At 45.7% G+C, this 14,299-nt stretch overlaps 1 pseudogene; it reads right to left on the bottom strand.

Moving 5' to 3' along the window:
- Positions 1-2,842: 2,842 nt before the first annotated feature.
- LOC119326305 lies at positions 2,843-5,842 on the bottom strand (annotated as a pseudogene).
- Between the last annotated feature and the right edge of the window lie 8,457 nt (positions 5,843-14,299).

Below are 14,299 nucleotides of genomic sequence, written 5' to 3'. Positions count from 1 at the left end.
TGTATCTTCATAGTCTTGGAGTCCGGCCGATGATGATAGTCCGGCTATCCGGAAACCCCCTAGTCCAGGACTCCCTCAGTGGGTGGTGGAGGCGGCGGGGAGAGGAGCCGGGGTGGGGTGGACCGAGGAACATGTGAGTTCGTTGTGGGGTGGACACGCTTAGTAGTAGCGTGTGGGTCTTACCTGCGCTACTACTACTTACTTAGTAGTAGCGCCGGTTTTATATCCCTCGCTACTACTATGGCCTATCCCGGGGGCATTGTTGGAGACCACTTAGTAGCAGCCCGGGTTTATACCCCTCGCTACTACTATTAACTTAGTAGTAGCGCAGTTTTTATACCCCTCACTACTACTAATTAGTAGCAGCGCCCATTTTTAAACCGCGCTACTGATAAACTTCTGTGTATAAGGTTTTCCCTAGTAGTGCATCGGAAGCCCTCCCTCTGCTCACCCCCGGTGCCACCACCGCCGGAGGGCCGGCTGGTGAAGCCGCACCGGTCCCTAGGATGGTCGTGGCGGGGCAGTTCCCCAACCCCCTCGCGTGCTGTGCTTCCCCCAATCCCTGGAGATCCAACCTCAGGCGGTATGTGTGTCCCTCTGGCGATCACCCCCATCCCCTCCCACGGCTTGGGCGGACGCGGCCGTGCCATGACCTTGGTGGTGGTGTCGCCGTTTCCTCCCCCGTGCCCATCCTCCGGGGATTGGATCCCCCATCCTCCCAAGATTGGATCTCGTGAGCGTGCTGCCCTCCCCCCGTCTACCCTCCCATTGTCGGCTTGGCCGATGGCGCAACTTGGAAGCTCACCTCGAGAGCCTCCCCTCCCTCCCCATTGACACAACTAGCCTTGCTGTTGATGTTGCGGCTGGCAGGGGTTTGGACGTGGATGCTTTAGCCAGTCACAGGCCTGCCGCGTGCAGGCGGCCCATGTCTTCTTGCATATATTGTAAAGGAAATCTAGAATCCCTCGAAGCAAAGCATTACTCTCATGACCCTAGGGGGAAGGTTGGGAGGAGTTAACCATCGCGCCCCCCCCCCCCGATCCGAACAACACAATGGATATCAATCTAGGATAGATTACGCTCCAACTTCCTAGCCATGTTAAAACCAACACTTCAATGAGTGGGAAATCACAAACCTTAACATCAACATTTTTAGTGAACCAAAATTATCAACTAGTAAACCTTCGTATTATAACCTTGATATCATTTATGAAACGCAAAATATTGATTGATCTACACGTTGTTTTTATCATACCACCCTTGTATACTTATTATTTTTGGACCAAACATATATAACTCATGCAAATTATCACTTCCTAGTTAACTCTCAAAAATATATAAGTGAAGCAAGAGAGTGCAAATGATTTCTATAAAATATATGTATCGCCATGCTCAAAAGATATAAGTGAAGCACATGAGCAATTGCCTTAACTCAAGAGATGTAAGTGAAGCATAATGAGCATTCTATAAATTGTAATGAACGTGTGTCTCTCATAAGGTATGATCAGGAACAAATGATTGTGGAAACAAGAAAATAAAAAAAAACACCCGACGCTCCAAGGCAAAAACACATAATGTGATGAATAAAAGTATAGCTCCATGTGATATTAGCGATAGATTGAAGACGAAAGAGATGATTCCTTCCGGGGCATCCCCAAGCTTAGATGCTTGGATCTTCCTTGAATATTACCTTGGGGGTGCCTTAGGAATCCCCAAGCTTAGGATTTTATTGCTCCTTATTTTTCTTATATCGTCATCTCACCCAGAACTTGAAAACTTCAGTCACATAAAACTCAACAAAACCTCGTGAAATCCATTAGCATAATAAAATAAATCATTAAATTAGGTATTGTCAAAGCAATATTAATAATTGTTCTTACATACTACCTACTATATTCTATCATATCCACGACTTATACTCCTCGATACAATCCATAAAAAAATTAAAATAAGAATACTATGCAATAAAAAAGAACTTGTCTAAAAGAGATTTATATGTAATGATGCAATTTTTAGTCATACTTATGTAGCTCCAACAATTCTCGTTATATGTATAGTTAGTGCTTGTTAAAACTTATCGATATTTAACTTGATTATTCATTGTGGTTTGCACACCCCTTTTATTGGCAATGCACGTCAAGTCACGCTTCCCAATAGTATCCAAGGGTCTATTCGGTTCGTGACACCACATGGATAGTAATGGGACGGTTCTGCCCAGGCACATGTTCTTGTGTTTGGTTGGGAAAGAGAATCTGAAGGCACCCATTCCATAAAAGGGAATATAACCCTCAGATCCAAAACGTAGCAGTTCCTCCAAATCGGCGGAAAGACACATAATAGAAGCCCCTCACTCTCAACCCTGTTCTACCACGTCTCTCTCGACTGCGCCCCTCCCTCTCTGTTTTCTCCAATGGTGCTACACCACGGGGTATAGGCTGTGGCGAGGACGATATGGATGACTGATCGTGGTCTAGCACCTAGTATTGACCCCTTCTCACGAAGTCATCTCCTGCAACAGCAACTGGGATGAAGCCAATCCATCCCTCCTTCTCTAGGGACGGTCGAGATTGCATATATCTGCCTCTCCTTGACCAGCAGTGGAGCAACAGAACCCGGGAATGGCTCATCCGAGTGAATGCAATGCAAAAATAATGGTGCTCAAGTGCATCATCATAGGTGATGAATTTTGAGTTATTTGGGATGGAATGAAAGAAAATATTGGTCGGTAGCAATCGAAAGACTCTCAAAATTTGGTGGTGGTTAAGTATTTTTAAACAAAAGTTTGGCCCATCGGCATGCTTTATTGATCAGATAACAAGATTACATAGTTTAGCAACAACTTTAAATATATCTAATAGAACATGACATAATTGGTAGGCATGTAGTGACAAATAGGTTCACCATGCTCTTCGTCTAATAGCTCAAAGTACTGCGTGTCCCAATCAGATGTGTTCATGTGACACATGGCTATTGCTGTCACACGCTGCATGTCATCTTTCAAACACTTGAGTTGCACCCTCAAAGATTGCACCTCTTTTGGCTGATGGAAATAAAAAACCTCATAGGGAAAATCCATAGGGTGGCATGGCACCACGTTACTATTGAGTTGGGTGATCTGTTCCACAATGTACATGGTGCCGGAGGTCTCATGCCCATGAATCCTTGTAATGGCTGCTCGTGCATTGTTGACTCCCAATTCTCTGGTGGCGAACCTTTCCATTGCTTCACGAGATGAGAAACACATGTGAGGTTCCTCCTTGTCAGCCGGCTTGCCACATGAACGAAGGGTGTCAGCTATCTGCTTTGCCTTCACTGAGCTGTGAGGTATCTTGAAGTACGAGAGGATGGTTGTAAAGTACTTTGACTCCAATTGAGTAGAGGCAAAATGAACAGACTTTGGTGCACCATCTCGTGCAAACATGGTTCCTTTAGGCAGTGTAGTGCCGATGTGCAAATTCTTCTTTAGGAATAACATGCCGGTTTGAAATTTAATATGCCTGTGTTTATCTAGTGCTTCAGGAATGCAGGATCCCGCATTGTTATTAATTAAAACAAACGTTTAACAAAAATATTGGCATAGTGATGTTATTTATGGATATTAAATGCATATATTTCTTCACGGATATAAAGAAACTAAGTCATCATATTAAAAACAATCTCAACTTGATATGGTAGCACAAGCACTTCTAAGAGTGTGCATGATCTAGATCCCAATGTACCGCATGCGCACTTGTATCAAAAATGGTTTTTTCTATAGGAAATGACAAAGTATGAGTTGCTTCAGAACTAACAAATTCTCCACTTGATAAGATATATAGCAAATGTAATTACTGGAAGGTGCATCTTCTGGTTTCCAATCCACGTTATAAGCACTCGGCCCAAAACCTTCTTCTTATTAGGACATAACAGAGCATGAGTTCATTCAGGACCAACACGTTCTCGACTTAGTAAGGTAGCATAAGTACTTACTAGAAGGTGCATCTTCTGATTTCCAATCCACCTTATAAGCACTTACCCAAAACCTTTTTCTTCTGCAGGAAGTAACAAACCATGAGTTCATTCAGTACTAACGCATATAGTAGCACAAGTACTTACTGGAAGGTGCATCTTTTGGTTTCCAATCCACCTTATAAGCACTTGCCCCAAAACCTTCTTCTTTTGCAGCAAATAACAAACCATGAGTTCTTTCATGACTAACACATCCTCGACTTGTTAAGGTAGCACAAGTACTTACTAGAAGGTGCATCTTCTGATTTCCGATCCACCTTATAAGTACTTGCCCCAAAACCTTTTTCTTTTGAAGGAAATAACAAACCATGAGTTCATTCAGGACTAGCACATTCTCAATATGGTAAGGTAGAACAAGTACTTACCGGAAGGTGCATCTTATGGTTTCCAATCCACCTTATAAGAACTTGCCCCAAAACCTTCTTCTTCTGCAGGAATTAACAAACCATGAGTTCATTCGGGACCAACACATCTTGACTTGGTAAGGTAGCACAAGTACTAACCGGAAGGTGCATGTGTTGAATTCCAATCCACCTTATAAGCACTTGCCCCAAAACCATTTTCTTCTGCAAGAAATAACAAACCAAGAGTTCATTCAGGGCTAACACATCCTCGATGTGGCATGGTAGAACAAGTACTTACTAGAAGGTGCATCTTCTGGTTTCCAATCCACCTTATAAGAACTTGCCCCAAAGCTTTCTTATTTTGCAGGAAATAACAAAGCATGAGTTCATTCAGGACCAACATGTTCTCGACTTAGTAAGGTAGCACAGGTACTTACTGGAGGTGCATCTTATAATTTCCAATCCACCTTATAAGCATTTGCCCCAAACCCTTTTTCTTTTTAGGAAATAACAAACCATGAGTTCATTCAGGACTAGTACATTCTCGATGTGGTAAGGTAGCACAAGTACTTACCGGAAGGTGCATCTTCTGGTTTCCAATCCACCTTATAAGCTCTTGCCCCAAAACCTTCTTCTTCTACAGGAAATAACAAACCCTGAGTTCATTCAGGACCAACACATTCTTGACTTGGTAAGGTAGCACAAGTACTTACTGGAAGGTGCATGTTCTAATTTCCAATCCACCTTATAAGCACTTTCCCCAAAACCTTTTTCTTCTGTAGGAAATAAGAAACCATGAGTTCAATCAGGACTAACACATTCTTGATGTGGCATGGTAGCACAAGTACTTACTGGAAGAGGCATCTTCTAGTTTCCCATCCACCTTATAAGCACTTGCCCCAAAACTTTCTTCTTCTACAGGAAATAACAAAGCATGAGTTCATTCAGGACCAAGACGTTCTCGACTTGGTAAGGTAGCACAATTACTTACTAGAAGGTGCATCTTATGATTTCCAATCCACCTTATAAGCACTTGCCCCAAAACCTTTTTCTTCTATAGGAAATAACAAACCATGAGTTCTTTCAGTACTAACACATTCTCGATGTGGTATGGTAGCACAAGTACTTACTGGAAGGTTCATCTTCTGGTTTCCAATCCACCTTATAAGCACTTTCCCCCAAACCTTCTTCTTCTACAGGAAATAAGAAAGTATGAGTTTATTCAGAATTAATACAGTCTTAACATGGTAAGATAGCACAAGTACTTACTTGAAGGAGGATCCTAGTGTACCGCATATGCACTTTCACCAAGACCATCTTTTTCTAGAGGAAATAACAAACTATATGAGGTGATTCAGACTTGACACACCATCAAGTTGGTAAAGATGGCACTAGTAATTACGAGAAGATGGAGGTTCTTGCCTATCGCTGGACTCGGCGAAGGCCAGGAGGAGCAAGAAAAAGGTTATTGCTATAAGCTTGATCGCCATGTCTAGATCACTATGAACTAAATTTCATTGGGCGAGGAAGACGGAAGGGTCTAGGTGCCTATTTATACTGCTCGACCATTCCTTAATAGTGGAACATAAAGCAGTGGTTGGTAAGAAGCACCCAATTTCCTATTGCCATAATATCTGCCCAATGATAATTCGTGAGGAAACATTGTACTCCTCCTATTCCTTAGTACTGATTAACTCTATATCTATCTCTATCTCTATCTCTACTACTATATCTCTATCTCTATCTCTACTATGCTATCTCTATCTGTATCTCTATCTTAATCTTTACTTTTCAATCTATATATATATATATATATATATATTCATTTTAAAAAGGATGGTGTGTCTCCTCTCCCGTGTTACATTCATTTGACTCCAGCATTTCATTCATATTACGTCAACTGCTCATCCACACTTCCCTCTTTGCCAAGCATATGGGCCAAGCCCAATCCCCCTTCAGCCCACAACATAACTATAGCTAGCCAAATGGGCCATGCTTCTCGGGCCAACAGAGAAGCACGCGTTCACGACACATCATGTACCCAGTGCCATATGCATCTAAACGGGTCGTCCCAGCCCCACGGCACACCTGGGCAGTGCCTGGGCAAGGCCCGCATGCCGGCACGACAGGACCCCTTTATTTTTTCTCATTTTAACAGCCCAAATAGAGCCAAAAGGAATTACAGCAGCCAAAAAGGCTGACTAGCATGCGACCTAAGATGACACACATTTATCCAATGTGTCGGGGATATACCCCGCGGTGTGACCCGGCCGGAGATATGACCCGACTGGACTTGGTGTTTCATTGGTGACCCGGCAGATTATAAGCCGGCGGACAGTCAAGCATTGTAAGCCGGTGGACAGTTAAGCATTGTAAGACGGTGGACAGTTAAGCATTGTAAGCCAGCAGATAGTTAAGCCAGACAATTAAGAGGCCCAAGACACTAAGAAGCCCATGGTGAGAAGCCCATGGTAGGACGTCAAAATAGGTTAAGTCCTAACCCGAGTTTGACTCTACATGTAACCCGCCCCTTCAACTTATATAAGGAGGGGCGGGGAACCCCAAGAGGAGAGGTTGAAGAATCTTAAGGATAGACATAACTAGGAGAGCCGACCGACGTGGCAACTCCCTCATGAGCATAATGAGACCTAGCCACAAACAACATGTAGGGCTATTACCGGATGATGTTTCCCGGGACCCGAAGCTGTCTAAATCCTTTGTCTGGTGTGTTGATCCGCTTCGCGCCTCTCGTCCCGATCAACCCCTCTCAAGCTACCACATAGATGCGTTGGCCTCATGACTAAGTCCTCACACTAGGACATATGCCATGACAATTCCATGAAAGTTGGCGCCCACGGTGGGGCTCGTGCACGGTGGTGTTGAGTTCTTGGAAGGATCTTTACTAGGGATCGAGAAGTTTGCAATTTTCTGCATGAGAAAAGAGCCGGTGCAGTAGATCACATCGTCCACAAGCAGTCAAAACGAGATCAAGAGAAAGTTAGGGTTGCATGTTCAGCATCTACCACTTGCGCTATGATAACCCGCCGAGTCCGAGACTAATTGGGGTAGATTGGAGCAATTAATGTTGGGACTAGTACTTGTCCGGTTTACAGAAAGAAGGAGAGCCACCGGCATACAGAGATCTTTGTCAAAGCAAGCTTCGAGCCGCCTTCGTTGTCGCACTGAGCCGCCCCTTGCTCCATTGACCTGCCACGATCATGTCACCGCGGCTGAGCCACTGTTATGACCCGGGATTGGCTACTTTGGTTTTTCGTCGAGCCTCCTCTGCTCCGGGTTGACCCCGAGAAAAAATCATCTGCCAAAATTGATGTTGTAACCGCAAGCCGCCTCCACAAGCCAATAAAGCAATCTTTCCTTCGATTCAATACAACGAACGAGAGTCAACAAAGGGAAACAGAGTCGAACACTGTCAAAGCAATGATGGTAGCCCTTCCGTGTTGTACCTCCAAGACGCGGTTTCGTCCAGCTAGCCGTGACTCGCTGGCGCCCTTCCGTGTTGTACCTCCGAGATGCGGTTTCGTCCAGCTAGCCGTGACTTGGAAGTGGACTGCAATCTCCGCCTCTAAACAGGCTCCTGCGATCTCCTCTACTGTTGTGCCTTGACCCGCCCATCGCTGTCACGACTGCCCTTCGGGCCGGCCCTGATGAGTCGCCGAGCCACCACAAAACTACCTCCGATGAGCCGTCTCTACACCCGCGAGCCCGTGTCCGAGCCACCACCCTCCTTAAGCCTGCTATGGGCCGCCGCCGGGGAGTCACTAGAGTCGCTTGAGCCGCCGCGGCCGAACAGAGGGGTGTCAGGCTGCTTCTACTACAACCAATGTCATCATGGATTCAACGAGTCGCCACCGGACGCCAAGCTGCCTTCGCTATTGCGCCACACGCGGTCGAGCCGCCCTGACTCGCGACCCGCTGATCTGAGCTCACTTTACCTCTCCGATGAGCTGCGCTGGCCGTTGAGTGGCCGCAACCGCTATCTACATGGTCTAATCCCACCGGCTCACCGCTATCTCCACCGGCCTGCCGCTACAACTTTCCAGGGTACCTCCACGGCCGTCCGAGCTGCAGCTGCTGCCGCCGGCTCACCTCTGCTCTGCCCTGTGAGCACGTGGGGGGAGCCATTCTAGGTCTCCTCGTCGGCAGACCCGGCAGCCGGGAACGAGCCGCCCTCTGTCCCATCGTTCTGTCGCCAAGCCGCCGCCAACACTGCGGTCATTGCCGCGCCACCCGGCCACCTCTACATCTGCTGGTCTTTGCCTCGGTTTCAGGACTGAGTTAATAGCCGCCTCGTTCCTGAGCCACCACGGCATGCGTTGCCTTCGAGCCTTGTGGATTCGTCGTCGCCGAGCGGCAACAGCTTTGACACCGAGTCATCACCTTGACCCACTTTCGTGTCGCTATCTCCCATGGCTTCTCGGCGCCCTGAGCCACCGCAGCGGTCTCTGCCTTCACCGCGACCTTACGTCTCCGAGTCGCCCCCGCTCGGCCTTGCACCGATGCAACATTTGCTGCAGACGCTGCTGTGGCCTTCTTCAACGCGCCGTCGCCGCCTCGAGCTGGTCCGCCGGGTCACCTATGAGCCGCCTTGACCTTCCCGCGTCGTTGCCGAGCCACCTTGAGCCGCCCTGGCTGTGCTTTGTCTCCCTTGGGGCCGAATCGCCTCCGAGCGATCTTGTATTCACTGCAGGAATCAGCCGCAACCACCACAGTCGGGTTTCACCGAGCCGCCTCCGTTGCTGGCTGCCGTTTCCTCTGTCGCCTTAAACCAGCCAAGCTACATGTTAAAATCTTCAGTTATTCCAGAGATTATACTGCGAAGTTTTCTGGCTTTTGAGTGGCAGTTAATGGTCCTGGCATGTTAAAATCTTCTACACCACTGCCATCGCCGAGTCCTCGGGTCGTGAGCCTTGTTTTGAGACTGTTTGCCTCGCACCCGTCTCCGAGCAGCTGCATCTCGAGCGGACTTGACCGCTGCGGCTCACCTCCTGCTGAGCCGCCATTGCCGTTGACTCGCCTTGCTGCAGGCCTCTTCACCCGCAGCTGCACTGAGCCGGCCCGGCTGAATGGCTCGCCTCCGGCATTTCCGTTGCTGTGGCATGTGGGTCCGTGTCAAAGCCGCCGTCAAACACCTAGCCAAGTCGCCAGCACCCCTCTACTGCATCCGCCTATAATTTGTTTCACCATTACAGTAATTGGGAAGATTATCATTGCTACTACACATTCAAAATTGCTCAGAGGACGCACACACAGATTGCAAACCATCATTTGGTCAAGTTGCTGTGCAGTCACCTGTCCGAAAGATACATCAGGTGATACCAATCCTGTCTATTTCATCTAGATACAGTAATCTGTCTGTGAACAGTTACTCTGGCTTGTAACATTTTTATGCAGGGTAATTATTTATGACAAAAAGTGTTATTATACCACGAACATGGGGCGCTTCAGCATCATTATGTACTGACAATCATCCATGCTGCGCTGATTAAATGGGCGTGCGCAAACTGCCTCCCATACTGTTCGGTCTACATCGACTCGCCGGGACCGCGCCCGTCCGCACGGGCTTACGATGTCGCAGCTGGTTCATCTGTCTGCTCCCGCGGCCGGCTCACCCGTGGTTGACTACAGCTTCACCATGGTGATCGTCAACTCCGCGGTGGATAGCTACTGGCCTGACATATCAGGTGTAATCCATCCAATATGTTTTTATATTACATATTCCTTTCTTTAAAAGAGCAACTACTCCGGCTTGCAAGTTCTCTAATGCAGGGCAGATGGTCTACTGCAAAAGGGACTATTATATTACTGAGCTATTGAATGACTCATACCGGTTTATACCACGATCAAATAGGAAGAATCTCAAGCCAACATTTTGAGTCATCTTAAGACTCGGGGGCTACGATGACATGATTCAGTAAATATTGCCAGTTTAAAGGCCGTCAGAAAATTTCCGGCTCAGAATGAAGAATTCTGGTTTAAAACCCGGCTCAAGGGAAATCTATCTCTCACAGAAGCTCTCAAATATCCGGTTTAAAATCTGGCTCAAGGAAAATTTGTCTCTCACAAAGTTTTGAAGCTCTTAGTATCCGGTTTAAAATTCCGGCTCAAGAAGAATTTATCTCTCGCAAAGCTCGAGTTCCCAGACAAATTAAAGGGACCAAAGAGAGTCTGTGGCAAAGCACAACTCAAACATAGGTACCCTGCTTCAATGGTTACTTGGGGGCTTCATGATCGTATTCGAATCATAGCCATTAACCCTTTTGATCCGGCTTCCTGATCGTATTCGAATCATAGCCGATAAACACTTTGATCACTTAGGGGCTTGATCGTATTTGAATCATAGCCATTAAACCTTTTGATCCGGCTTCCTGATCGTATTCGAATCATAGCCATAAACCATCACAAACCACTTGGGGGCTAGATCGTATTCGAATCATTGCCATTAACCCGTTTGGTCCGGCTTCCTGATCGTATTCGAATCATAGCCATAAACCATTACAAACCACTTGGGGGCTTGATCGTATTCGAATCATTGCCATTAACCCTTTTGGTCCGACTTCCTGATCGTATTCGAATCATTCCCATTAAACCTTACACTGGGGGGCTTCCTGATCGTATTCAAATCATAGCTGTCGGTACCCCTTTGATCGGCGCAATGCCACAAACCACTTGGGGGCTTCATGATCGGATTCGAATCATCGCCATTAACCCTTTTGATCCGGCTTCCTGGTCGTATTCGAATCATAGCCATTTTTGGTCCGGCTTCCTGCTCGTATTCGAAGCATAGCCTCGTCTTTTCTCTCCTTTTGGTTTGAATTTTTGAACAGTTTTTTGGTTTTTCTTGATACTCTCTTGCCTTCAGGTTTAAAGTGATTCAGGCCATGTAGCCTCAATTCTCACAGCTCATATTTGAAGCATACTCATGGTTTCTATTAACCCGGCCTGGCTTTCGACAATAAGTCGCCAGCATATGACAATATTAAATACTTGGAAGTATTGGCTTCTAAGTTTTGGGTTATCACCCTTACTACATTGCTATCATAAGCCGACAATACGATTCAATATCATAGGTCTTCAAAAGTCTATTCAGCGCAATGGCTATTATTTTATCAATGGACATGATTTATTTTACAAGGGAGGGAATAGTCCCGAGTCGCTGCAAGCTTACGACCCGACACTTGGGGGCTACATTATTCAAGTTGAGATTATGTCAAATATGCAAGTCCCATGTCACTGCCAGCATGTACCATGGTACTTGGGGGTTAATGCAAAGTCATTTTTTGCTCAACTTATTAAAGACCCGACTCATCACATTGTAATGAGCCGGCCCTTGGGGGCTACCAATTGCTCCTGTCAAAAATTCAAGGTACACAAGCCTTAATCCATTATATTGAAAGATCCACTACTCAGTTGGTAGAGTACAAAGATCTTTACCTTGTGGACGTGGGTTCAAGCCCCATGGTGGAGATTACATCATATGATGTTATAATCAATGACTTATATACAAAGTCCCAACTTAGTATTATCTTACTGAGCCGGCCCTTGGGGGCTACACTGGTTGAAGTTTTTATGAGCATAAGGCAATTACATGTCCCAGGTTGCTGCAGCCATGACAACCTGGCACTTGGGGGCTACATATGTGGCATATTCAGTTTTGACTAGTGACTGAGATGAACAACTTGGATTTCTTCATGGTTGCAAGTTTTATATTGAAGCAAGTTTTAAGCTGTTACTACTCTACCTTCTTAAGACTTGGGGGCTACAAGTGATATGCATATAAGGGAGGTACATTTTCAATTTTGATGTTAGCAACAATTATGACCCGATGCTATCAATATTTACAAACCGGATATTTTGGCAATGATAAACCGGCAAGTTCTACATCTTCAAGCTGGCTGAAAATGAGATGAGGATTTCATGACCAATGTTTTTTCTGTGAGAACCCAATGTCATCAAATTGATTATGAAGCTGGCCTATTGACCCGGATTTTTTAGAAGAAGGAAATACCAAGGAGTTAAGTATGATCAGGTGCCGGCTTACAAGAGTTCTTAACCTGGAGCATAATCTGTCAAAATTGTTCTTGTGTTTGTTTTACAGGATCAGTTTAACATGGATGAATCCAAATGAAACTGGGGGCTAATGTTGGCGATATACCCCGCGGTGTGACCCGACCAGAGATATGACCCGGCTAGGACTTGGTGTTTCATTGGTGACCCAGCAGATTATAAGTCGACAGACAGTTGAACATTGTAAGCCGGCGGACATTCAAACATTGTAAGCCGGCGGACAGTTAAGCATTGTAAGCCGGAGTATAGTTAAGCATTGTAAGCCGGCGGATAGTTAAGCATTGTAAGCTGGCAAACAGTTAAGCCATATAGTTAGAGGCCCAAGACGTTAAGAAGCCCATGGTGAGAAGCCCATGGTAGGACGTCAAAATAGGTTAAGTCCTAATCTGAGTTTGACTCTACATGTAACCCGCCCCTTCAACTTATATAAGGAGGGGCAGGGCACCCCAAGAGGAGAGGTCGAAGAATCTTAAGGCTAGACATAAATAGGAGAGCCGACCGATACGGCGACTCCCTTGATGTCTACTACACAACCTTCTTATTGTAGACGTTGTTCGGCCTCCAAATGCAGAGGTTTGTAGGACAGTAGCAAATTTCCCTCAAGTGGATGACGTAAGGTTTATCAATCCGTGGGAGGCGTAGGATGAAGATGGTCTCCCTAAAACAACCCTGCAACCAAATAACAAAGAGTCTCTTGTGTCCCCAACACACCCAATACAATGGTAAATTGTATAGGTGCACTAGTTCGGCGAAGAGATGGTGATACAAGTGCAATATGGATGGTAGATATAGGTTTTTGTAATCTGAAAATATAAAAACAGCAAGGTAACTAATGATAAAAGTGAGCGTAAATGGTATTGCAATGATAGGAAACAAGGCCTAAGGTTCATACTTTCACTAGTGCAAGTTCTCTCAACAATAATAACATAATTGGATCATATAACTATCCCTCAACATGCAACAAAGAGTCACTCCAAATCCACTAATAGCGGAGAACAAACGAAGAGATTATGGTAGGGTATGAAACCACCTCAAAGTTATCCTTTCTGCTCGATCTATTCAAGAGTCCATAGTAAAATAACACGAAGCTATTCTTTTCGTTCAATCTATCATAGAGTTCATACTAGAATAACACCTTAAGACACAAATCAACCAAAACCCTAATGTCACCTAGATACTCCATTGTCACCTCAAGTATCCATGGGCATGATTATATGATATGCATCACACAATCTTAGATTCATCTATTCAACCAACACAAAGTACTTCAAAGAGTGCCCCAAAGTTTCTACCGGAGAGTCAAGACAAAAACGTGTGCCAACCCCTATGCATAGGTTCATGGGCGGAACCCGCAAGTTGGTCACCAAAACATACATCAAGTGGATCACGTGATATCCCATTGTCACCACAGATAAGCACGACAAGACATATATCAAGTCTTCTCAAATACTTAAAGACTCAATCTGATAAGATAACTTCAAAGGGAAAACTCAATCCATTACAAGAGAGTAGAGGGGGAGAAACATCATAAGATCCAACTATAATAGCAAAGCTCGCGATACATCAAGATCGTGCCATAGAGAGAACACAAGAGAGAGAGAGAGAGATCAAACACATAGCTACTGGTACAAACCCTCAGCCCCGAGGGTGAACTACTCCCTCCTCGTCATGGAGAGCGCCGGGATGATGAAGATGGCCACCGGTGAGGGATCCCCCCTCCGGCAGGGTGCCGGAACGGGCTCCCGAGAGGTTTTTGGTGGCTACAGAGGCTTGCGGCGGCGGAACTCCCGATCTATTGTTTGCTTCGATGTTTTTAGGGTATATGTGTTGGAAAGATGCCCTAAAGGCAATAATAAAATGGT

Source organism: Triticum dicoccoides, chromosome 6B, assembly GCF_002162155.2.
Source record: "Triticum dicoccoides isolate Atlit2015 ecotype Zavitan chromosome 6B, WEW_v2.0, whole genome shotgun sequence".
Taxonomy (NCBI): Eukaryota; Viridiplantae; Streptophyta; class Magnoliopsida; order Poales; family Poaceae; genus Triticum; species Triticum dicoccoides.
Note: the sequence above shows the minus strand (reverse complement) of the source record. Positions and strands in the feature narration are given on the sequence as shown.